Genomic DNA, 18,703 nt, shown 5'->3' with positions numbered 1-18,703 from the left:
AATAGATAAGACCGATGATCTTACCAATCCAATCAACTTACTGTAAGTTAGAAAATTCTACAAAATAAGTAAATAAAACACAAATGATTTTTAGAAATTATTGTATGAACCCTATTATCCATACCTATTTTTTAAAAAAGTCATCTGAACATAATCATAATTTTAATGGAAAAAAGTGTCTTTATTCTATTCATGCAGTTAGAAAATAATATATTAAATTCTTTTTTGCTAAATATAACACTACTAATTGTATAGCACTTCTAAGCACTAAAATTACCAACTGTCTGTGGGTAGCTGAAATTGTTATAGATTTAGGTCAATTGCAATCTAGACCTCAGGCATCACAAACTTTTTTTTGCAAAGCAAACCTTGTGGATCTGCGTTTTGTATTCAGTGTCACCTCCCTTCCTTCTTTGGAAGTCAATATGGCAGTCCTCCTAGAAGGCTTAGCATTTCATTAATTTTATCACCACTGTCAACTTATAACTAATGAATAACCTTTCTTGCATTTCGCAATTTGCTGTCTCTGACTATAAGGACAGGGATACTCCAGGATTATACATGTGGTTTCCAGGCAAAGGTTGTTAATATTTAAAAGACACATTCTGTGCGCTAAGTAGAAAAACTCCTTGCTGTTTTATTGATGCAGAAAAAGCATTGAGAAAAATTAGAGGGGTCAGGGATTTGTATGGATACTTTAAGATGTGTCACTGAGGATGTAGGACAGTGTAGGTCACGGTATTTTAAAAATGTTTTTCTGTGGTATTTACAGTATGTTGCAGACCACTTCTATCTTAACTAATATATGTTTAAAAATGAAAAAGCACTGCAACCATAATGTGAAGTGCATATTATTTCTTAATGTAGAGTACAGAAATCTATTTAATAAGAAGAAGTGAAATGAAGATGGGAAACAATTGTGAATGCAATGAACACTTTACCATCTTTACATCTCAGCTCAGAGCAGAGAACAAGGAAGGAGAGACAGGTATTTTCTGAGTCACTCACACAATGTTTGACACATTAGTCTGGACACACCGTGTGGAGCGAAGGCATATCCCTCACTGACACCACCACAGGCTTGCAGGGATCCATATCAGAAAAGGCTATGAACAGGCATTATTGGCATGGGAACTGTTATGCAAGCATAATATTTCACTATATAATTGAATTGTATTAAAATCCAATTATTCCCCACATCATTGATCTGGAGTAACTGCAGTATTGGATACAAAAGCACATTTTTCCCAGTTGGCATGATGGTAACATTCTGTTGGTAAGTCACATAAAAAAATAACATGAACTTAAAAGACTACACTGAATATTTGAACAAAATTAAGTTTCCTGTCCATTCAAAAGATTATTTTCTTTTATTACTCCCCTTTTATATCTCTTCATTGTTGGCTACGATGTAAAAAGAAATTAGTTTCTGTTTAATTGAAAAAGCAAAAGGGGGGGGAGGGGAGTCAAAGGGTTCAAGAGTGCTTGCAAGTTTAGCATTACCCTACCCAAGAAAGATCCATGGCCTGGGGAAGCCTGGTTGTAGTCTGCCATTGACGACAACACACCTGAATTTGCAAAACACGAATCACAGAATTCAGCAATCAGAGTTACACACTCATGATTCCCACTTTGTCGTTTATTTACAGAACCAGAGATCAGCCAGATTCTAATGATTAATAAAATATGCTGGATTATGCATCTTTCTTAGGCACAAAGTAAATGCAGTGCTGAAAAAAAACCTTCCCTTGCTAGTTTCAGGGAGAATGCATCATTGATCAGAATTCATTCTGACATGTTTTGAATCAGACCTTCTGTTTTGAGCACAACCTTCTGTTTGGGTGTTGAATGTTGAAGATGAGCATGATACAGTATGCTGTCTTCTTTTCTCTGCTGTTAGGAACAAATCACAGTAACTTCTGATGTTTGAATTATATCCCATTTTATACTAGAATTGTACTTGTATTCTACCCACAGAGTCCAACACAACAGCCAGTTTGCAATTAGGAGTTAGCAGTGCTCAGACATTAACAAACCATCAGACAAGTAGAGAATAACACATGGTTTGTTTGTGCCGTGTAGATCATTTCCTCTTAATTTTGTTAATGTGAAAGATGTACTTAACTTTTAGAGATTGTTAACCTCCAAATGGGGCAGAAAAATAGTTAACATCTTGCTATGAATAGAGATGCATTTTAATTTTGGTTTAACAATGACATCTTTCAGTGCTTTCACTTAAAAATAACTAAAAACGATTCTACAGAGAAATTGGACATGTTCAGTAGAAACATGTACAGTAGGTCATAGGGGTTGTTTTACTAAAGGTTAAAAAAAAGAATGCATTTATTAATACATTATTTTTTAAACGCTCGCCACACTGTACAAAACCAAAGGCAATACCCATTACCAAAATAAAAAAGAATGAATAAAGAGAACAGTAAATTGACCCAATAATTTCAAAAAATAAAAATGTCGACAGTCAAAGAGTCTCTAAAGACTTTGGAAAGTGAATTCCAGAGTTCAAAGCAGGTTGAATGTTACAAAATATAAAATCTGAAATAAACAAAAAATGAAGATGAGCAAAACCAAACATTTCTGAATATTCAAATATCCATATTTTTTCTTTTGTGATTTGTTTTGTTAACAAAGAACATTTTTATGCATTTGTACTTATAATTTGCCAAACATTCATACAAATCAGAATTCCTCATACTTTAACAATTATTTATTTAAATTTAACTTAGTGTATAGCAGGGACACAGTGGCATTGTAGAATTTCCATTTCTGTGTAGCATCAGGCTCTGTATTACATTGTGAAATGACTATTGAAATACGTAAGCATTTTTGAGAATCTGTTTTATCATTAGTGCAAGACAAACAAAAGGGCCTCGTTGCATTAAACCACAATCAGTGTGGAGGAGCACTGACATGCAATGTCAAGTTAACACCAAGACCAGTGAATGAGTTGCCTGAGTAAGGACAGACAGGCTAATCTGAAATATTTGCATTGAAATCTGCCCAGCAACTAAATTTCTTTGAGGGGAGCCCATCCACTTCACCGTGAAATTCCTTCATCCTCAGAGAATGCTGTCTCACCCTGACACAAATTAATGAGTCTTCCCTCTTACCATGGGCTGGGCCATTCGCGTGACCTTAGGCCTGGCAGTTTGAGCACCCTGATAATGAGGGAAGTGATCCCATCACATGCGCTTTTGTAAAGGGAATGTTCAAGGATGTGACTAGTGAAATAAAGCCGGACTTTTATCCCAGAGGCTCACCAGGCTGAAGCTTAGACTTGGGCTAGAGCTTAATGTTAATCAAACTGAGAATGTGTTTCTGAACCCCTCGATAGAGTATATTTCCATCTCAGGGTTGCCCCCCAGTGGTGCTGGTACCCCATTTTTACAGCTGGGTGCACAGTACTGATTGAGGTAAACTCGGGGGTACAGCAGCTGTGACTGCAGCACAAACTCAAACCCACAAATTCCAGTTAGTAATCCAGAACCCTGATTTATGCTGAAGTATTTGTCTGAAAGGCAAAATAAACATTGCTTAAAACAGGGTTATCTACCTCCTGTTGACATCTGCCCATTTTTCTAGGTCTCTTTAAAGGGGACCTACAGTCCCAATTTCTTTGACCAATTAAATCTCAGCAACAAAATAAATTCATGGACATTATAGGAAAATTTTACAAATTCTGAATTAAGCACAAAATCGTGAACTATGTGAGAGTACTGTATGGTCACCATGTTGCTGTAAACGGCTGGTCTCTCCACGGGTGAGAACAAGAGTCGGTGAAACTTTTGATGTGAAGTAACCCTTCCTGCTCAATAGTTACTGTAATGACTAATTTACTGTGATGTGTGAGCGAATAAGTACAGGTTTCACCATAGAAATGGTCAAAAGTGATCTGCTGAGTTAACATATAAGAAGAATCTGTAGGCAATGCCGGGTTGAAATCAAGGACAATATTTCCATTGGATTAAAAGAGATGTATTTACAAGCCTGCTTCTTTACAATGTAATAAGGCTGCATCATGACACTAGTTTTATTGCCTCGTTTTGAATTGCAGAATAGGGTGCTATGCATACCTAGAAATGTAATCTATTTCATGAAGTAAATTGGAGGTTTTACATGTTACTGTGTACATTTTACTTCTATTGTGTTTTGAAATGCACTTATCAGTGCTGATTCATTCTAACCCCAGAATATAAAAATATTGTTGTAGTTCCCTCTCGGTTTGGCTGCTATTTCCTCAGGCAAACAAGTTGAACACTGTCTACAGTACCTAATTTGTCTCTCTATCACATTCTTTAGGATCTAACCAAACTACTGAACTTTATTAATGGGAAAAAGAAAATTGATGTTTTTGCTCAGACATTTAAGCTGAATGTATCCTTTTTCCAGGTATTGTATGTTGTGGATGTAAACCCCTCTCATGCTGAGAATCCATCCCCATTCAGAGAGCAGCACTATCCATCTTTCATATAAACAAAGCTGAAGTCCAAGATACAAAGGACATATAAAATAGAACCAGTACTATGTATTAAACCACCTCACTCTCTTTTAATTTAAATAGTGATCTAGGAAGTGATATTGTGGATGTACAGTACTAAGGCCAGGAATTTATACAAAGTGGTGAGTGTGGCACTGATTTATATATTCCAGACTATTTTCTTTAACTGGACACCTTTTCAATAAAAATCCATCAACATCACCTAAAGCTACAATCGTCTTAATGAGTGGTAATGAGAAAAATCCACAAGAAAAGCAGGACATTTTTTTTTGGTCTAATCAAGTGGTATTTTATCACGCACAAGCAATTTCAGCCCTATTTGAAGCTTTTATCCTAGGGAATGTCTGAAGTTGGAATTGTTCTTCTGGAAACTAACAATGAGGGTGGGAATTGCTGTCAATGGTAAGATGACTTCAGAAAGTTTTCACTTTTTTCTCCAAGGACTGAAATGTAAAAAGGTTTTGTAAGCATATATATTTAAATACATATATTTATTCGTAAAGAAATGAAAAAATGCTTCATTGTTGCATGTACTATAAATGAAAAAACAGTATTTCACTACACTAAAATATATTAAGTGTTATGCATTTAAAACCTTTCCATTGTTCTTTTTACAGTGAAAAATATGTAAAACACAGGTTGAAATAAAAAGTTACAAGTTTCAATACTCAACCAAAGTAGAAAAAACGATTCTAGAAAAAGAAACACACCTGAGACAAGATAACGACAAAAATCTTTCCCCTATAAATGAATGCTGTCTTTTTTTTTCGAAAACACGTGGAATGCATTCATTTTAACACCTTTAATTTTTAATCTATTTTCCCCTTTGCTAAAGAGGAGAAAACATTTGAAAGAGTATATCCTGGAGCAATCCAAACCTGCTCTCATTATGGCTCGTGACAAAACGTTTAATAAAGATTAGAAAACAGTTTTGTTACATGTTTGCAATTAAACACACCCCTTGCTCCAGGTAATGTCGAAAGATGATAAATGAGTTTTAATGTTACAACCGTCTTGTCATTGTACCAGAATTTACAAGAAGCTGATTTAAGGACAACTGTATATATGAACATTTCATGCAACTTGCCTAATGCATTCTTATTGCTCAAAAGATCATACTTTATGGAATACAGAAACATCAAACTATATTTGAAGAAACACTCATCCTAGTTAAGGTGAGAATTAAGAGCAGCACTTGAAAAGACTTACGTGCTTGAATAGTAATTACAGTACCTCTTTATTCAAGCATACTGCTACAGGAAATATAACTGTCTTATGACTTATTCCACATTTTGATCCTATAAAGTGAAAGTTAGAAGTCTTGAACATATATTATTATATATTATAATTAATATAGAGTATTAACAACTGGCACAGACTTACAGTATATAAATCAGACCAAGTATCAATTCTGTATCCTGTATCATTGTGTTTGGACAAAGAAGTACTTTTTATATCCATAGTTCTGATGTCAGAATATAGCAGCATTACATTGAAATAGATTCTGTGAGGATTCTGTTAAAGGTTGCTTTTTATTTATTTGTCATATAAATGTAAATCAAATGGTAGATTCTCTTGAATAAAAAAGCCACCTAATTAAATTAGAGTCAAATAAATGGTAGATAGGTCTAGATTCTAAAGGCCGATTCTACTCCGAACACTGAAGTCACCCATGTAAAGCACAAGTCTATTTTTGACACCCCACAACAGTGTCAGGTAGATCCTCACCTGCTGGTATTACAGCTCTTGACAGACTTTCTTTACAGCATTCTAACATCATCTGTTTCTCATGCTGCACAGATGTGCAATATTTTGGAACACTTGAACTGTCAGGCACAATGGCTCATTTTCTCTTTTCCCCGGAGAATGGGAACAACAATTTGCAAAAATGTTGACTTTAATGTTATTAGTCAAAACAAAACAATAATCACTTTCAATAATAATAATAATAATAATAATAATAATAATATAATCGTCATCATCATTGTTTATTGTATTGCACAGATACTCAAGAACCTACAAATTAAATTATTATAGTCCTCAGCAGAACTTCTAGTTCTTTTTATGATCTGAACTTTATTTTTCCTGTTTTATTTTTGGAAATGTTCATTTGATATACAGTACAGTATACAATCATGCAGTACCATCATGGATACTTACAGTACTTGCATAGGTAAAATTGCCAGTACTACCGCAATGCTTGTGGTTGTCACTTTGTCACATGTTTCTCTAATTCTTATGAGGCAAATGAAGTAGAAACCAAATACTGTATCCTCCAATCTGTTTCTCCTAATAAAATCCAAGTAATAGTCTTTTGCCGCATAAAAGGCATTTATTTAATTAGTGTTTATGAAAAGCCATACACAACATTCTGATATGAACAGTATGCAATACTTCAAAGCAATTCAACCAGTGACCTTTAATTTTATTAAACAAATATTATGTCTCATGTCTACCTTTGATTTTTTTTAATTTGAGCTTACTACTTCATTAAAAAAATTAACTTTGTGGTAGGAAAAGAAATTGTTATGGCTTATGTAATGCTTCAAACCCCACATGTTTTACAGCTATGTACAGTAATGTCCTGATTAAAACAACATATGGCGGAGGAACATACTGTACTTGAAGGTATGTAAATGATTTCATTAAGGTCTTCATTACACTTAAGCATAACATACTCATGGATTCATAAATAAATAAGTGAAAATAATCCCATATGAAGTACCGTTTAATAACGGTATCTGGAATTCAGGCAGGAGAACTCCTGCAAGTACAGGAGGTGCTTATGAAGCAGTAAATTATTTACATTGCATTATTAGATTTAGGTCTTGTGCTTTGAGGTACCCCTGCTCCCTAAGCAACACTTTGAAGCCTAGCATGCCAACAAACTTTAATCCCTGGGCAAGGAGGCAGTTTCCTGCGACTCTTTGAGCCAAGCCAAAAAGCAGGCGGAGGCAAAGGAAGTGGGACGAAATCAAAACGCACAGCACTGATTATTACCGATAGCTTTAAACATCCCTTCCTTTCTATGTGTTTGTTTAGTAATGAATGTTGGTTATTCATCTGGTGGTTTGATGATATGTGTGGTAAGGGTAAATTAGCTGGAATCTGTGTGTGAGCTTTAGTTTCCTCAGTTGTATGTTGGAGATGTACAGAATTGGCTGTCTAGGTCATTACTTCAGCTGATGCTTCCAGGGCAAGAAAAGCCATGAAATTTAAGGCATAGAACAAGTACGTATATGTATACTTGTACAGTAATGGGATATAAAATGGAAAAAAGGTGAAATTAATTATTTCTTTGTGAAGCAATCCTGTTTCCACACAGGTATTGCAAGCATATAGGGGATGCTATAACCTTGCACAGGTCCTGTTACAATGAGAATTAGAAGGGTAAGAGCCTACTGTGATCATCTGATTTTTAACAGACAAATAAAAGGCTCTGGACACCTGAAAAATAGGCTCTGGTCACCTGAAAACAAGAGATCATAATTTGCAGATGATGTAAGGCAAGGATGCCCAAATTCAGAAAGTTCTGTATTCTCAATTTAGTCATCAGGAGCACAGTACTCAAGGAAGAGGTTTATATTTTATTTTATATACATTAAATTAGCTGAGCTAAGGTTTAATTGGTCCTTGTGCAGGAGTTTGCATCCACCAGTAGACTATTCAGTAGCGTTTGGGAAGCTTTCATGGGAGCTGGCCATTGTGGCTCTTAAGTGGACTGAAAGTAGTCAAATTTCACTATTGACAGCTGAATAATTGAGCACAGGTGTCTTTAGGCCAGTTGATATACAGTATATACCTACAGTATCTACTTTCTACTACTATCTATTACCTACTTCATGTAATGAAGCAGAGTGGAGCTGTCTAAATTGAAGGCTTTGTGTGATGACAGTATGTTTCGTTGGGAACAGGACTTACCTCGCTCTGCAGTAAACATGGAAGAATAGGCCAACCTTAAGTCTAGATAATGCTTTACAGAGAATTTGAGGTTTTGTGAGTTTGGTTTAAACAGTGTAACCTTCTCCAAACAAAACAAGTTAAAACAAGACTTCTGTTCTGGAAAATACAGATTTTTGCATATTGCCAGGAGACAGCAATCTAACAGAACTAGTTAAGCTCCAAGCAGACATCTACAGTAATCCTGCTAATGATATAAAGCATTTTAAAAAGCTTGCTGGACTTTAAAATAATGTATCTTTCGAGAACAGGAGAGGGCATGAAAATAACCCCATTGAAATAATTAAAAAACATTTAGATTTTTTAATTAAAGGGTAATAATAGTTTTATTACACAACAAGGCAAATATGTTTCTCCAGAGGACTGGATCACAGCTGGCATACACGGGTTATAGCTTCAACGTATGTTTTAGTGAACCTTTAGTTTTATTAAAGTTAAGGTTTTACTCCTCATTCACTATAAATCTAAGCTATTAACAAATTGTGTATCTCCTTTTTATAAAGCTCTTTTTGCATCATGATCTTCAGTATTATGTTTCAAGAAACACTGGGTGTTTTGATGTAAGGTCACACATTATCACTTTGTCAATAACCAGTTAGTTTCATTCTGAGATTTGTTCCTTTATTTATGGTATAGTTTTCATAACTAACTACAGTTTATCCATATTTCATCAGATCTTAATAGTTATTAAGATCTGCAACAACAGACACTTGCAATCTGTCGTACAGCCATATTATGAAAGCAGTTTGGAAAACACTTATTGGAATACAAAGGGGCATTATTTGTTTTCTGAAACACAAGGACCGAAAGTACTGCCTTGCTTTTTGCCTCTTAGCTTCTTTAAATTAGACCACAGGTTATCTGAAGGCAGAAACCTCTTGCAGAAAGCATGTTAATTAACCATTTATATTTTGTTCATTGAGGGATCAATTGAAAATTAGAGTTTATGAATTTTCTGTTTGCCTGAAAACAAACCATTTAGACCCATTTAGTGCACATGTACACTCTTAATTGGTCATTGGAAAGCAATCGTTATTTCCTTAACGTGTGCTCCAAAGAATTCAATTTGCAAGGTACAACTTTGAAGATAATTTAGCAATATTGTTTTGTGCAACATAGCCCACATAAAGAACATTGGAGGGTAAACCTTGCTCTCATAAAAGTAATATTTCTTAACTTCAGAAGCCTGTATTTATTTTAGAAAAAGTAGTTTGGAGTACTTTGGATATAAAGTTCTTATTTTTATGTAAATTGTTTTATAACTCTAGACTATCGAGGATTCAGTTTACCTAAATACCAAGATGTTTCTGCTTTCTGAATTTTTGAAATCGGAAAGTATTTAACATTTATCTTAAAGTGTATTTCCTAGATAATTCATAAAAACCTGTTAACTACTGCCAGGAGGAACAGATGTTCTATGAACACAGAAGAGGATTAATTAGCAAGAAAATGTTTTATTTAATAAGAAGAATTACATTTAATAATCAGTGAGAAACCTTGTCTGATATAGGCCTCCTTTTGTTAGCAACTGTAAAGCTTGAGAGGCCATTCTTTTGAGAGTACTTCTAGGCAGCTTAAACATTATGTTTTTTATTTTGACAGGTTAAGGATGCAAGGTAAGAAAAAGCAGTAGTCTTACCTTGACAGACCACGCTTTGCTCATAAGCTCTGTCTTGCTTCTTTATTAACCCAGAGGTAGTGCTTCTTTGCCTGTTTGTATCGATGAAAAGTCAAGCAAAAGAAGCTTGTCTAGCACACACCTGGCTAGGCCTTAAAAATACTTCAGCTAAATTAAAGTTCCCGAGTTCATGTAACATTCAGTACTCAGTAACATCTGCTGAACAAGTTCATTGGGCAGAAAGAAGATTTGATTGGAGATTATACCTGCACCTTTAAGATGGCCATGTATAGCTGGTTCTACAAAAAATATTTTTAAATGAAGACTCCATATTAACAAAAATGCCATGGAAGAGTATCGTTGAAAACTATTACTAATAAAACTAACAAAATCAAAGGTTCAATGGACTACTGCTTCAAATTTCCCATATTCTCTTGAACTGCATTGTCCAATGACTTTCTAGTTAAAACATCTTGTCAGTAGACCTACTGTCTTAGGTCAAAGTGATGTTTTTCATCTGAATTATTACTGCAGTGATCTGAAAACAAATGATTACTACTTAAAGTGATTTTCTGGGTGTAATTAGTAATGCTCTGGGAACTCTTCTTATCACGGTAGACAGTATTCGTAATAATACTGTCAATAAAAAAGGTTTAATGTCTAAGCCCTGAAGTAAAAATAGTGAATCCATAAAGAACAAGACAATTATTAACGGCTGCACTCAGCAGCTTTAACTGTCTGGTGAGTGACAGTATCATGGATACTGGCGAAAAAAATGTACTGTATCTAGCATGTATCGTCTACACTAACATTTTTTTTTCATAGTTCATTTTTCCTCTTAATCACCTCATTCTCATATCTATCAAAGCCACTTTATCACCTGCTACACTATGTAACAGAAGCATGGCTGTAAATCAGCTTAAGAGTCACATCATGAAATGTATCCCTTTATTCTCCTCACATCTGTCCCATTTTTTTTACGTTTGCTATTTAAATACTAGCAGAGATGCTGTAACAGAGACCTACAGGGGGTTTAACAAGTAATAATGACAACTACACAGAGCACAGACTGAGCCTGATGATCCAAATGCCACTGGTTTGAGCATGAGCCATGTCAATAGTTGATGGTGACTGCTTAGGCTTATGGAGGACGGGGTCCCCTTGGCTTTTAGTGTTACTGTCACTCTTGGGACATGCTTGTACCTATAAACTAGCAGTGAAGTGTGTAAGAGATGTGCTGCTCCTCCAGTTGATGCTAATTATTCTCTAAGGCACTCTGGAGCTCACAAACATGTCTAGAGATGATGGTTGTGATGGATCATCGTTTTCCCTTTTCCCTTTACAATTCAGGGATTGTTGCCATAAACATAGGTATTATTAAAAAAATAATTGGCTTCAATAGGAGGAGGTGACCTCCATAGGTCACTGGATGTTGTTTTGGTTGCACTTCCCCTGTAGTTGATGACCACAGCATTTCTAAAACACACATCTGTTCCCGTAAAGCCACAATTGCCAACTGCCTACTGTCCTTGACTAGCTTTCATTGCTGCTACACATACAAATCATGAATCCAACAAATACTGAGTCTCCCCAAGGTTGAGACTGCATTGCATTGTGGCTACAGTAGATCAACCCCACAAAGCTAAAGATAATGGAAACTAAGATGTCTGTTTCATCTTTGTGTTATAAATGTAATAGAATAGAAATACAATGTGTTTGTGACTGAAACGTTCCATTAAGGCCCTCTTTTGTCTTCCTGCTATGGACTTACAGACTTACAGACTGTTTCCTGACTCATACATTTAGAGGATCATGCAAAGGTTGAAGAGGACAACTGGGCTGCACAGTGCAGAGCTGATTGCAGGTTCTTTAGCACAGAGTACTATAAGGTGACTTTCTACTCCCTTAACAAAATTTCCAGTAAGACAATTCCAGCTTTTCACCTGAACTTGTGAAAGTCAATTTTGTAAATTAAATGAGAACAGTGGCTCTCAGCAGTTCAGTCTTGCTGATATTGTTAAACTCACTCAAGCAGATTTCATGGGGCAAAGTCTGTGAAACACAATATGCCAGCAGAGGTAGTATCGTTATTGTGAGAGTCAAAGAGTTTTAGCAATATTGGTGATAGTTTTTTCAACTCATCCTTTACCCCCATAAGTGTCCATTAAAAAAAATTAAAGACCCAATATTGACAACACAAAATGCAATACTTGTATTACTTATGTTGGGTCATTTATTGTTCAAGCAAAAAATTGGACAATACTGACAAAAAGAATTGTGGAATTGTGTATTGTACTTTCTAATATTGGCATTCTGAAAGTTTTGTCCTGCCTGGAGGTTTCTGGTTGGTCAGAGATCATACTGTATATGATCCTCAAGGTGAATATGAATTTCATCGCTTTACTCTAATAACCTTGTGCTACTGTATGTTAGACTGGGACACATTATTCTGGCAGGCCTGTGCAATCCAAGTTACAGCAGGGTGCATGATGGCTGCAGATTCAATACTTGCGACATGCAGGTAGGCAATCTGGCTAGATGATACCTCACAGTGACATAAGCTTTTCTCTTCCAAGACAAACAATGCTTCTGGTTGGTAACTGGAAGAATCTTCTGTTCCACTGTTTTATATTAATTAATTCCTCTGCCGTTGCTACATACCAGTAATGCACTGCACATATCCTCTTTTGAATAGACAGATTTTATGTTTTAGCACATCCACTTAGAAAAAAGTACAGAGCTTAGGAAGTAAAGGCTAATCTTTTTTTTTTCCTCTATTCAAGTGATCTAGGAGGCACAGGCTTGGAGAGGTTTTGCAAAAAGAGATCATGCCTTTTTTCCTATTTTCCTATCTGAACTGGACTTGAACTTTTAATAACTCAGTTTTGGAGCAAATGTTCAGAAGCAAATTGTCTGCATTTCTATCAAGTTCATATGGGTAGCCCATTTAAACAGCAGTCGCACAGTTCACGTATATTTAAAACAACAACATACATGGCCTCAAAACGCAAACTAAAGAGGCAGCACTTCTTAAAATCTCCAGAAGCCAAAATTGTTTCTTTTCAATTCAGTTTTTGAAACTGTGTCCCATTATCCAAAGGCTTTTGTTTACTTTTAATGATATGTTGCAACACAGAAGAGTGACAGCTGATTGCAGGAGAGCCCTCAGTCTTGGAGACCAACAAAACTTTCTTAAGAACATAAAAGCACTGTGGTTTGCGATGGCCTGTCATGGAATGAAAACCCCATTCCTGTTAGGTTATGAAGATATAGAAAACACTGAAACCCCGATGAATGAAGGTATCCATCTCTGTTCATATGGCATATTTGGTACAACAGAACCTTTTGTTCAGCTTGAAACTATTATGTCTGCTTAGAGACTTATTTACATGAAAAGTAAAGCAGTCCAGGAACCTTCACTTATGCAATGTAAATATACTCTTTTGTAATGTTCTGAAATCTCTACATTTTGCACTGCAGCATGCTTAACACGTATCCTTTTGAATTTAAAACACAACTAACAGTGTCACTGCTCGATATTTTTTTTTTCTTTTGCCATTGATAAAAGAGGTGCTCGAGAAATTTCAACATATACATTACATCCAAATTAACGTTTCATACAGTAAATGATCCGGGTTTAAAATTTAACGTGAATCAGAAATCCCTGCCCTTGTTTCCAGTTTCCAATCCTCACAGTAATGTGTGCTTACACTACTTCTGCAAAACAAACTAACTGTTCATCATTAAAGAGCTCGATACATTTTTCTCGTCAGCTTCTAAAGCTCTGTGTGTAGCTCAATATGGCTATAAATTAAGGAAAGACCAGATCTGCACACTGAGATAAAACATGAATTACTAAGCTTTGTGTTTTAATTTGGGCAATGCACCCTTACAGGCAAGCATCTTTATTAAACAATTAATAACTGTGTAAGATATGTTATGTTTAGATTCCCCCACATACTTAAAAGAAATTAATCATCCATTCACATTAGAGAAATGTTTTGCTTTCACATTGTTTAGTCTTCTTTTTTTTAGGCTTTTGAGCTGCATTGTTTCTGGTAGATTTGAATATGTTTTTACATAAAATAGTATGAGTCTGAGAATTGTCCTCATATAACATACTTTTTTGTTATTTTCCATATGTTCCTGAGGATCCTTTACTAAAGTCTTTGCCACTCACTACAATCTGACCTGAAATTACATTTCTATTTTAATTGAATAACCCCACATTATGAAGAAGCGCATTACTGGCATTTCCATCTATTTAAAGGAAATTTTACAGAATAATTCTAGTCACTATCCCTTAAAAACACCAAAACTGGTCTACTGAATTTATTCTTCCATCATGGCCCTTGACCATATCTGATCTAAGCATCTGCTTCTAATTTTAGGTTTAACATTTAGTTTGTTTTATTGGCTAAAGTCACCAAAAAATCAAACTGAACTATAATCAATATCTCCGTTTACCCCTTAACAGAAAATTGATTATTACAAGTAATAATAATCTATTATATTCTAGAATTGAAGGTGTAAGTTGTAACTAGACAATGGATGGACAACTAGTCTATTACTGGGCTCACACACACTGGTATACTTTATAGATATCAGTTAACCTGCCAGTATGTACTGAAGTTTGGAAAGTAAGAAGAAATTTGAGCACCAGGCAATGTTCTCTCTAAGCTTTGCGCGTGTGTGTGCGCACACAGGTTATGAAATCAGCCCACATAGGAAATTGAACTGCACAAAAAAAAATAATTAAAAAAATGTATAATAATAAAACGAACACGGTCTATGCTATGCTCTTGCAGTCTCGTACTTCACTGCTCGTGCTCGCTTGACACTCAGTCTCTATGACTGGGCTCCTTGAAATCGCTGTCCCGGTCTTTTAGATCTCTATGCTTCTATGAGAATGACTATATTAACAAAAAATAATTTCAGGTTTACAATTTTACATACTGTACACTCAATTTGGTGGGCACACGTTTTTGTCACTGAGGAAAAAAATTGCCAACTTGAAATTTTTGCGCACACAGGCCATTAAAAATTAGAGGGAACATTGGCACCAGGGAAACATTCTTATGAAAACAGGAAGAACATGGCAACCCCATACACAGTCCACCAATCTGGGCCCAAAAGCTTTGAGACAGCAGTGCTAACTATCATGCTACCATATCACCTAGCATATTAGTTCACTGATCTTAAAATCCAAAGGGGCTTTAGAATTACTAACAATAGGATAAAAAAAATCAGAGAGTAACAATCCCATTCATTTAACTGATGGAAAAATCTTGGACAAAGAACCATTAAAATGCAGTTAGGAGAAGACAGCACTTTCCATCACTGTGTTGTTGGAATCCTGAAATCGGTTACATGGCTAAGGAAAAAAAGAGATAAAACCACACTTCCAATTGTTCCAAGTATTTTGTACCAGTGTAGTTGTAGTAGTTTTTAATGGACAGATTTAATATTAGAGTTTTTGTGTTTGAAGAACATCACAAAAATAGCAGCACTCTATTACTATATTTTTATTGATGCTACAAATTAATCTTTTCCTTCCCTTCTCTCTCAAAAGAAAAGAATATACAAAGCATGTTCCCTAGTTACACTATTTCAGCAATTTCTGCTTAAAATAACAAGGTGCAAAAAGTGAATGTAAAACAGAAAAATTGAAAGTACTTTCATGCTATTTTCCTAGTAACAAGCACCATTGGGATTGCTTGTTATTATCTGAAGCTTAATACTGGGTCTTCTCGACGAGTGTGAAAATGTTAAGGGACTCTAGTTTTGGCTGTTCATACTTACAAGTCAACATGGGCCTTAAACAATGTTACTGGACTTAAAATGCAGCTCACATACTGTCCATTTAATCAAACTCTAAGGCAATACTACCGTAAAAGGTTTCTTTTCAAAATCTCACAGTCAATACAAAGTGTTAAAAGCCCATGTAATGTGATTAGTTTCCATGGGTCCAAAACCATTTAATTGGCCACAGAATTCTATATCCGTTTAAAAGGTTTTATATTTCTTTCCCACTGACCAACTTGTTGAAATCCATAACTTAATTTTGAAAAGCACCCTGACTCTCCCATAATTAGTTTTAAAACCAGGAAAATGTGTCGGGCTACAAACGGCACAGAACTGCTGAAATTGAAACAGGGCGGTGTTTAACAGTTTCTAAATAACATAACTGTATGATGGTACAAAAATTAAATGAAACATAAAAACTTTGCAGGTCAGTCAATTCACAGCTCCCCATGTTACATGAAAAGGTAGGCACAGGAGAGGTAGAAAATGAAGAGCTTATCTTTGTTGCTTCCTAGGTTGATGTTTCTTTGTGAAATGAAGATAAATGAACCAATTCAATTGCTCATGGCTCTTTTTATATGGACATCATGACAATAAATTGAATCCATGACTGTCTGAAGTATAACTTAAACAGCAATGTTAATTGAAATATTAACATTCCTCTTTTATGTTGCTCTTCAGCACTGATTTTATACCTCTAAGTGTTTAATTGTGTTTGAAATGGCTGAATGAACAGTAAGGCCAAAGGTTATCTTAAAGTCCAATGGTATATAAAAGATGACTTCCTTTTTTACAAGTCAAATATACAGTTCCAACAGCCAGCACCCATTAAAGTAATATATAATATAAATATTTTAAATAGCAAACAGAACAAAATTAAGACTTTTTATATGATCAAATTCTGGTCCATTCCATTACTTCCTCTTAATTATTAATAGTGATTGATATATTGAGGTTGAAGGCATTTAGCTCACAAACCATCAGAAGTCTGAAAAAGAGAAGATTTACAAGAAGAGGTTTTAAATCATTACAGTAACCATGAACTTGTAATGTTTTAGCAAATGACAGTTTTCAACGGCCCTGTTAACGGTTTCAGATACATCCAAAATCTTTAATTTCATCAAATCCACAGAGGTGGTAGCAATAAGAATATACAGTATAAATGCTGAAAGATTCCTTGTCTTCATTAGTTTGACTGCTTCCATGAAACAACCAAATAAACTCATTTTAGAATTGGATTTTGCATGGTTAGAGCTGGTAATTAGTTTTATTGTCATATGTGAAGGATCTTAATCTTATTTGAAACTGCTGCTGCTCTCTTCTTCTAAAGTACTTCCTCTGGATTTATCCACAGCAAATATTCTCCATACAGTATCTAAATGAAATACAGTACCTGGAACTTAACATACCCCTCAGATGTTAGAAAGCAAACTTTGCATTTCCCAATTCTATTGTAGACACTCTAGTCACAGTAAAAGCATGTGTCTTTTACAGGACAGAGACAATTGTTTCATATCCCATAATCGTTGGAAGAAGTTAAGAAACACAGTTCTCCATTTAAAAAATACAAGACAATATTAATTGCATTTTTATGAATCTCTCCACAATAAGTGTTCTTATTGTTCTTGGGAAAAACCTGGTTTGCTTTTCATGAAGAAAATATTATTCCCTGTTTCATCAGGGAGTTAAAACCGAATTTGTTATTAATTAGACAAGGCGTTTAAAAAATTCCCCAAAATGCAAATGGACATTCACTTAAAATAGATGAAAAGTTATTTTAGAGGTTTTACTTTCTATTCTTTCTCCTCACTTCACTCAGTCTGTGAAGGTGCACTATTTTCTCTTTTATACTAGTCAAATGACATCATCTGAATCTGACTATAAGCTCTGCCCTTTCTGTCAAGGGCAAACAAGAGAACGGAAGCCTCTTCTGCAGCAGTACTCTACAGTACGTGTATTAGTGCTAACATATAACATTATGTACTGTACATTGCAAATTAATTGAATATGCTTATATTTTTTAGATCAATACTCAGTAAATATAGCATTCATGATTTTTTCAGCCACTTTAGACCACAGTGTTCAATATAGTCTTTTCTAAGCAGCACTGTCATTGAAATTTTTAATGTTCTCAATAATTTGATACATTATGCACAATGCATTCCCCAGGGTTTTGTGTCCATCATTCACAAGTCATAAACCACCAGAATGTTGTTACTTATAATTGAAGCCAGAGTGTTCAAACTGGGAATGTCAAAAATGCAATAGTTAATTAATTAAATTAATTTAACTGGACTAAAAAAAAAAGAGGATGACAGCCTTCGGAAAATTTACTTTTCAAATGATTGTATTTGGGATGCCTTTGGTGTTCTTGGTGTTATTGGTTGTGGTTCTACAGTATATTTGTAGCGTATATTTTTTAAAGCAAATGCGATTCATCCTGTTCTCAGTGGAAAGATTATCAATATTTGCTGTTGCCATTGTTGAACTGGAAGTACAGTATTGAGGAGCTTGACCCATCTCCATCAGGAAAATAATAATTACGTTATGTTAATAGTTAAGTTTCCCACCATAAAATTAAGTGCATCTCAGAGTTACAAAAAGTATGAGCCAGAAGTCCAAAATTATTTTCCTCAAATTGAGCCTCTTTTCGTTTTGTTTTCTTGTTGGCCTTCTCGCTTCTGCTAGCATAGTTTCACTAAAGGGACAAGTAAAGGTGTGTTACACCCGAAGAAGACTCCACAGCCGAAACATTGTGCTTCTTTTTTTCTTTTCAGCATGGAATAAACCTTTACTTGTTCCTT

Source organism: Lepisosteus platostomus, chromosome 6 (assembly GCF_059453375.1).
Source record: "Lepisosteus platostomus isolate fLepPlt1 chromosome 6, fLepPlt1.hap1, whole genome shotgun sequence".
NCBI classification, from domain to species: Eukaryota; Metazoa; Chordata; class Actinopteri; order Semionotiformes; family Lepisosteidae; genus Lepisosteus; species Lepisosteus platostomus.
The sequence above is the reverse complement of the archived record's forward strand: the minus strand, read 5'-3'. Positions refer to the sequence as shown.